This window comes from Octodon degus, unplaced genomic scaffold (assembly GCF_000260255.1).
Source record: "Octodon degus isolate 3935 unplaced genomic scaffold, OctDeg1.0 scaffold00021, whole genome shotgun sequence".
Classification (NCBI taxonomy): domain Eukaryota; kingdom Metazoa; phylum Chordata; class Mammalia; order Rodentia; family Octodontidae; genus Octodon; species Octodon degus.
In genome coordinates, this window is record NW_004524597.1 from 11262312 (window position 1) to 11268378 (window position 6067).

General features: G+C 44.8%; 1 protein-coding gene across 1 annotated transcript in view; it reads right to left on the reverse strand.

Moving 5' to 3' along the window:
• Rab40c (RAB40C, member RAS oncogene family) overlaps nucleotides 1-6067 on the reverse strand; it is a 39643-nt gene that overhangs the window by 3716 nt on the left and 29860 nt on the right. The window lies entirely within an intron of this gene.

The window sequence follows — 6067 nt, forward strand, 5'->3', positions numbered from 1 at the left end:
TACTCTGAAACAAGGGCATGGTGACATAAACTGGCATTCCAGCTACTCAGAACAATGAGATGGGAGGATGAGAAGGAAGGACTTGGGTTTAAGGCCATCCTGGGCAACATGGTTGAACCCCATTTAAAAAAGAAAAAAAAAATCACAGAAGCTGAGCCACAAATACCAGGTCTGGGAGGTGGGCGCTGTGAGGGGCCAAAAAGCTGCAGGATGGGAGTTAAGGCCATCAACAAACTCCACCCCAGGGACACCTGGGGCAGAGCTGAGCTAAAGCATTTCTGAGTTTTCCAACCCAAAGCTTGCAGAGCAGGATGTCAGTCACTCTGAAACCATTTTCATGAGGGCTCCCACCAGACAGGATGATCAGAATTTGCTACGGGGTCTTTCCTGCCATATCCCTTAGAGACCAATTACTCCGAGCTCAGCTCTAAGCTGTCTCCGTCTGCCCTGAATATCTCAGCAGTGATACTGGCATGGGCTCTCCGCAGGCACTGCACAAAGCACACTGCCCACCACACGAGGTTACATGGCAATCCTGGATGTCCATTTTTTATCCTGAATCTGCTATCCAACTATCTATCTATTTATCTATCTATCTATTGTCTTTTTGAGACTGGATTTCGCTACACAGTTCAGGTTTGCCTTGAACTCACTTTGTAGCCTAGGCTGGCCAAGAACTTGTAATGATTCTCCTGCCTCAGCATTCTGAGTGCTGGTATGACAGACATGTACCACCATATCTGTGAGAGATCATCTTAAAATAAAGAGATATCTGCATCTCAAAATTTGGATTCCTATTATTGTCCCTCCTTCCCTCCCTCCCTTCTCTGCAGTGCTGGAGATAGAACCTAGGGACTTGCATATGCTAGGCAAACAATGTACCATGGAGCTAAACCTGCAACCCAGTGACTTTCCTCAAACACATCCTTACATTTCTAGAAGACTTAGGTATAGCCCTCAGGTCCTGTTAAGACAAAGGTCCAAACCACCTGATTCCCAGCCTTGCAATTCCTACTCGGTGGACAGTACAGCAGCTGGGGATGAAGCTCTCTATCCTGGAAGGAAACCCAAAGGCATACTGAGACAAACTTGAGACAGTTTGGCTGGTGGAAAATGGTAAGACTAATCACAAGCTAATGCATACCAATGAGTAAGCACTACTGCCTGGGTACAGGGATGCAGCTTCTCATTGGCTGCTTTGAGAAGGAGAGGGCAGAGCCACCTAAGGCCCAACAGCATACCCTCCAGGGTGGCAATCTGTCCCATAGGGATGTACATCTGGAGGGTGGTCCTTAGGAACATCCTGAGTGACTGGGGTTGGGGGTGTAGCTCAGTGGGACAGCACTTGCCTAGCATAGTCCAAACACAGCAAACATAACAAAACAAAGGCCCACTCTGAGACAGGCGAGTAAATGAAGGAAGATTGCGCAGACAATACAAATAACAGATGTATTTTTTCACAAAAAGATGCACAGTAAGTTATGAGGTAAGACATACAGGTCCCAAACTATATGGCCAGTATAATTTCTTTTCTTTTCTCTTTTCTCCTTTCTTTCTGAGAACTGGGGATTGAACTCAGGCCCTTGTGCTTGCCAGGCAAGTGCTTATTCTGCTGAGCTATTTCCCTGGCCCTTTTTTTTTTTTTTTCTTTTAGATAGGGTCTTGCTATGTAGTTCAGGCTGGCCTCAAACTCATAGCAATCCTCTGGCTCAGCCTCCTGAGTGCTGGGATTACAGGTGTGTGCCACCACACCTGGCTAGTATGATTGAAAAAAAAATTAAATAATAAAAACATACAAACAATGCTTCCCATTGAAGGTTTATAGGACACAACATAATGGCATACTGCTGGGTAGTGGGTGGATTTTTTTGCTTTTGATGACCCACATTCTCTGCAATGACTATCATTCCTGTCACATTTGAAACACATGAGCAGAAGGCCCACCTGCTGGGCTGGAGAGTCAGTTCCAGATCCTACTCCCTGACCCCCACCCCCATCCCTACCCTGGTTGTCAGAAGCCCTGCCACCTTGCCTGGCCAACACCTGTATTACCAGCTCTTTATAGGACTGCCAAAGTCCAATGAATTGGGTTATAAGCAGAAAGCACATGAGGAAAAATGACAGGGAGTGGAAACAAATTGATCATGATTTGCCAGGGAAAATTATCTGGGATGACTCACAAAGCAGGAGAACTCAGACATCAAAATGATGTTTGTTTTTATCAGGACTGGCCCCACAAAAATTCCACTATCAACTGTCTCAAACAGGCAGAACAAGGGCCCAACAGACTCTTCTATCATATTCTGCTTCTTTTTTTTTTTTTTTTTTTTTTGAGATAAGGTCTCACTCTGCAGTTCAGGCTGAGCTTAAGCTTACTATGTAGCTCAAGCTGGCCTTGAATTGGCATGGATCGTCTTTCCTCAGCCTCCCGAGTACTGGGATTACAGGTATGTGCCACCATGCCCAGCTTGGTATTCTGCCTTTTTAATAATGAAAGTAAATACATTCTTTGACTTTTTATTTTTTAATAGTACTGGGATTGAACCTAGGATCTTGAGCTCTTTCCCCAGCCCTTTTTATTTATTTTAAATTGTTTGTTATTTATCTTTTAAGACAAGGTCCTAAGTTGCAAAACTGCCCAGACTGGGTTCAAATTTATGATCTTCTTGCCTCAGCCTTTCATGACTCCTGTGATTACACCCAGATACATGCTCTGATTTTAAACCTAATTAGTGTTCTAGGGCATAAATAAATACAGGCTTTCCCCTCCTCTAGCTGCCCACACCCATCTGGGAATAACCCTGGACAACATTTCTCAAGTAGGGCCAGGGAGATAGATAGCTCAGTGGCATAAGTGTCTGCCTGCCAACCGCAAGGTCCTGAATTCAATCCCTGGTACAAAACAAACAAACAAACAACCCCACAAAACAAAACCTCATGTCTTCTACATGTCCCCACCCCATGTAGCTCAATGCCCACAAAAAAACCTGGCACCAGGGTTGATGGGACTGCACACCAGGCTCCTTAACTAATCTTGTTCTATTCTTTTTTGGTTGTTGTTGGACTTAACCTGGACGTAAGGAAGGGTTCCCTTTCGGTTGTGATTTTTATCTTTTTTTTTTTTTTTTTTTTTGTGGTTGGCTTAGCCCATCCTGAGGGTAAGGCTGGCACGGCATGTGATGCCAGGGATGGAACCGCAGTCCCTGCACATTTGCCTAAGCAGATACTTTAGACCACTGAGCTATCTCACCACCTCCCCTATTTTTTCTTTTCTGAGACAGGTCTCATTATGCAGAGGCTGGCCCAGTGCTCACTTTTGTGGTCTCAAACTCATAGTGATCCTCCTGTCTCAGCCTCCCGAGTGCTGAGATTACAGGTGTGCAACCCCCACATCCGGCTCTTTTTTTTTTGAGACAGGATCTTGCTATGTAGTTTAGGGTGGCCTTGAATTTACTACATAGTTGTCTTTTTACCAGGTCAGACTGAGGAAGTTCGCTTGAAAATTGGGCAGCCTGAAGAACAGACAGAATGGAAATGTCTGAACTTGCCTTTGTTTCCAGCTGCTTAGCTCAGGTGAACACAACTTGCGGCTGTTCTCGGGCTCCTAACCCGCCCACTCTCATAGCAGTCCTCAGCCACTTAAGTCTTCTGCCAGCTCTGTGGTCATGAGCCAGTAATGCCTTTGGTTACCTAAGTTACTGACACTGGCCAGCATCAACCCTGGTTATATTAGTTATTTACAATGACACCAACAAAGTCAGCCTGAACTGAAATCTTGCAATACTGGACTTACTATCCATCAGAACCACGTTCCAACCTAAGTATAACCATCTTAGGCTTCATTTTCCTTAAAATCCACCCCTCTTCAGGCTATGGGGTATGATTTTTTTTTTTTTTTTCTTTTCTTTTTTCTTTCTTTCTTTTTTTTTTTTGTCTTTTTGAGACAGGGTCTCACTATGCAGCTGGTCCAAGGCTGGAAGCCAAATTAGCTCTCTGGCTCTTTGCAAATGTCTAACCTGGTCCATTTTCTTGGGACCAGGCCTATGCCCTCGGTATCTCTAAGGACCTGAGCACAGGGGCTTTTTCCTGTTGGGCTGTCCTCACTCTGGATGGTACCTGTGGGAAATAGCAAGTGGTTCTCTTCTCTGAGCAAACCCCTTTTTTTCTTATGTACTTTGGTGCAGTATACAACCTGTAAAACTGTTACAAGATGGCTCTGCTGGTCTTTTTATTGGCCCAGCACTGGCTGTGTCTTGGCCTGACCCATCTTACTGTTTTTCCACTTGACCTGGCCCCACTTGGGCTGATGGCTAAGTCACCCTGTGGCTCTTTATACAGAAAGACATAGTTCTTTGTATAGCACCTGTCAGTATATATGGTAAGGGGACTCTCTTAAGTAATCATTACCTATATGGCTCTCAGCACAGTCCATTGACTAATCTGTCTATATCAGCACCAAACTAAAATACTATGTTACTGGATACACAACCACAGCTATCTATTGTGGGGCAGACCCATAGCTTGACCTGTCCATATACCAGACACTTGTTGGTATCCATAGCTGGCACTCCTTGTAGGGATTTTCCTCTGGCTTCTTGGGTGGATGGGACAACAGTACAGCATTACTTATATATTCCATCAGGCTGGGGCTGGGGAGATAGCTCAGTACCTGCCTAAGTACCTGTCTAGTACCTGTCTGGCAAGCACAAGGATCTGGGTTCAATCCCCAGTACCACATGTTGTGGCAGCCCCAGAACCCCAGGCATGCCATGGTGGCCACCGAAACCGGGTGAGGTGGCACACACCTGTAATCTCAGTGCTGGAGAAGCTGAGACAGGAAGATTACTACAAGACTGAGCTGCGTAGTGAGACAATGTACCAAATAAAGAAATAAATAAAATATTAAAATAAAAAAATATTCCACTGACTCTTTTTTTCCTTTGGTGGAACCAGGGATTGAACTCAGGCCTTTGAGCTTGCCAGGGAAGCACTTATTCCACTGAGCCATCTCCCCTGCCCCTCCACGGACTCTTAACACCTGTTGTAACTCAGCAGAAAGGGAACTTGTATTGTACCCTCTGTTACACAAAATATGCTATTTGGACAGCACTGGCACTTAAGCAATCTCTGTCTGGGAGACAGATATCTATGATGTATCCCTAGCCACAGGATTAATGGGTTGCACTTTTTTTTTTTTTTTTTGTCTTTTTGAGACAGGGTCTTGCTATGCAGTTCAGGCTGGCTTTGAGCTCACTTTGTAGCCAAGGCTGGTCTCCAATACACAACAATCTTCCTACCTCAATCTCTCTCTTTCTCTCACCTACTTCATAGTGGTTCCTGAGTTGTTACCTGAAGGCCCTGTGCCTATTGCACAGCCAGCTCTGCCACTCCAAATGCCTGCTTGGCTCTTCTGTCTAATCTGTCTATCTCAGGCTATACCCTTTTTATTCTGAATGTACAAAGGTTTGAAGATCTGGGTTTAGTGGGTTGTAAAAGCCCCCCAATATTCCCAGAAGCTCTAGGAAAGTCTTTAACTGCTTCAATGTGGTAGGGTGAGGACACTTTTGTATTTTAACAATAACAGCCTCTGATACTGCCTCTGTCCCACCCACACAGACAACTCTCAAAAACTTGACAGAAAGGCCAAGGACCTTGGCCTTGATGACAGCACATCTACATGTCCAGACCTGTAAGAGAATTAACAGGTTATGAACCAGGTGTGGGTGGTAGTACACGCCTATAATCCCAGCACTCAGGAAGTTGAGACAGGAGGATCTCTGCAAGTTTAAGACCAGCCTGGGGGCTACAGAAGTGAACACAAGGCCAGCCCAAACTGCAGATACCTTGTCTAAAAAAAAAAAAAAAAAAAAAAAAATCAGAGGTTAACATAAAATCATCAATACAATGAAATAACTGTATGTTTCATGGGGTTCACTAGGCAGTCAAGTCCTTTGCCACCAGCTCATGGCACACAGTAGAGCTGTGCAAATAACCCTGTTGCAAGTTTGAAGCCAGCCTGTGCTATACAGTGAGACCCTGTCTTTTTTTTTTTTTTTTTCGGAACCGG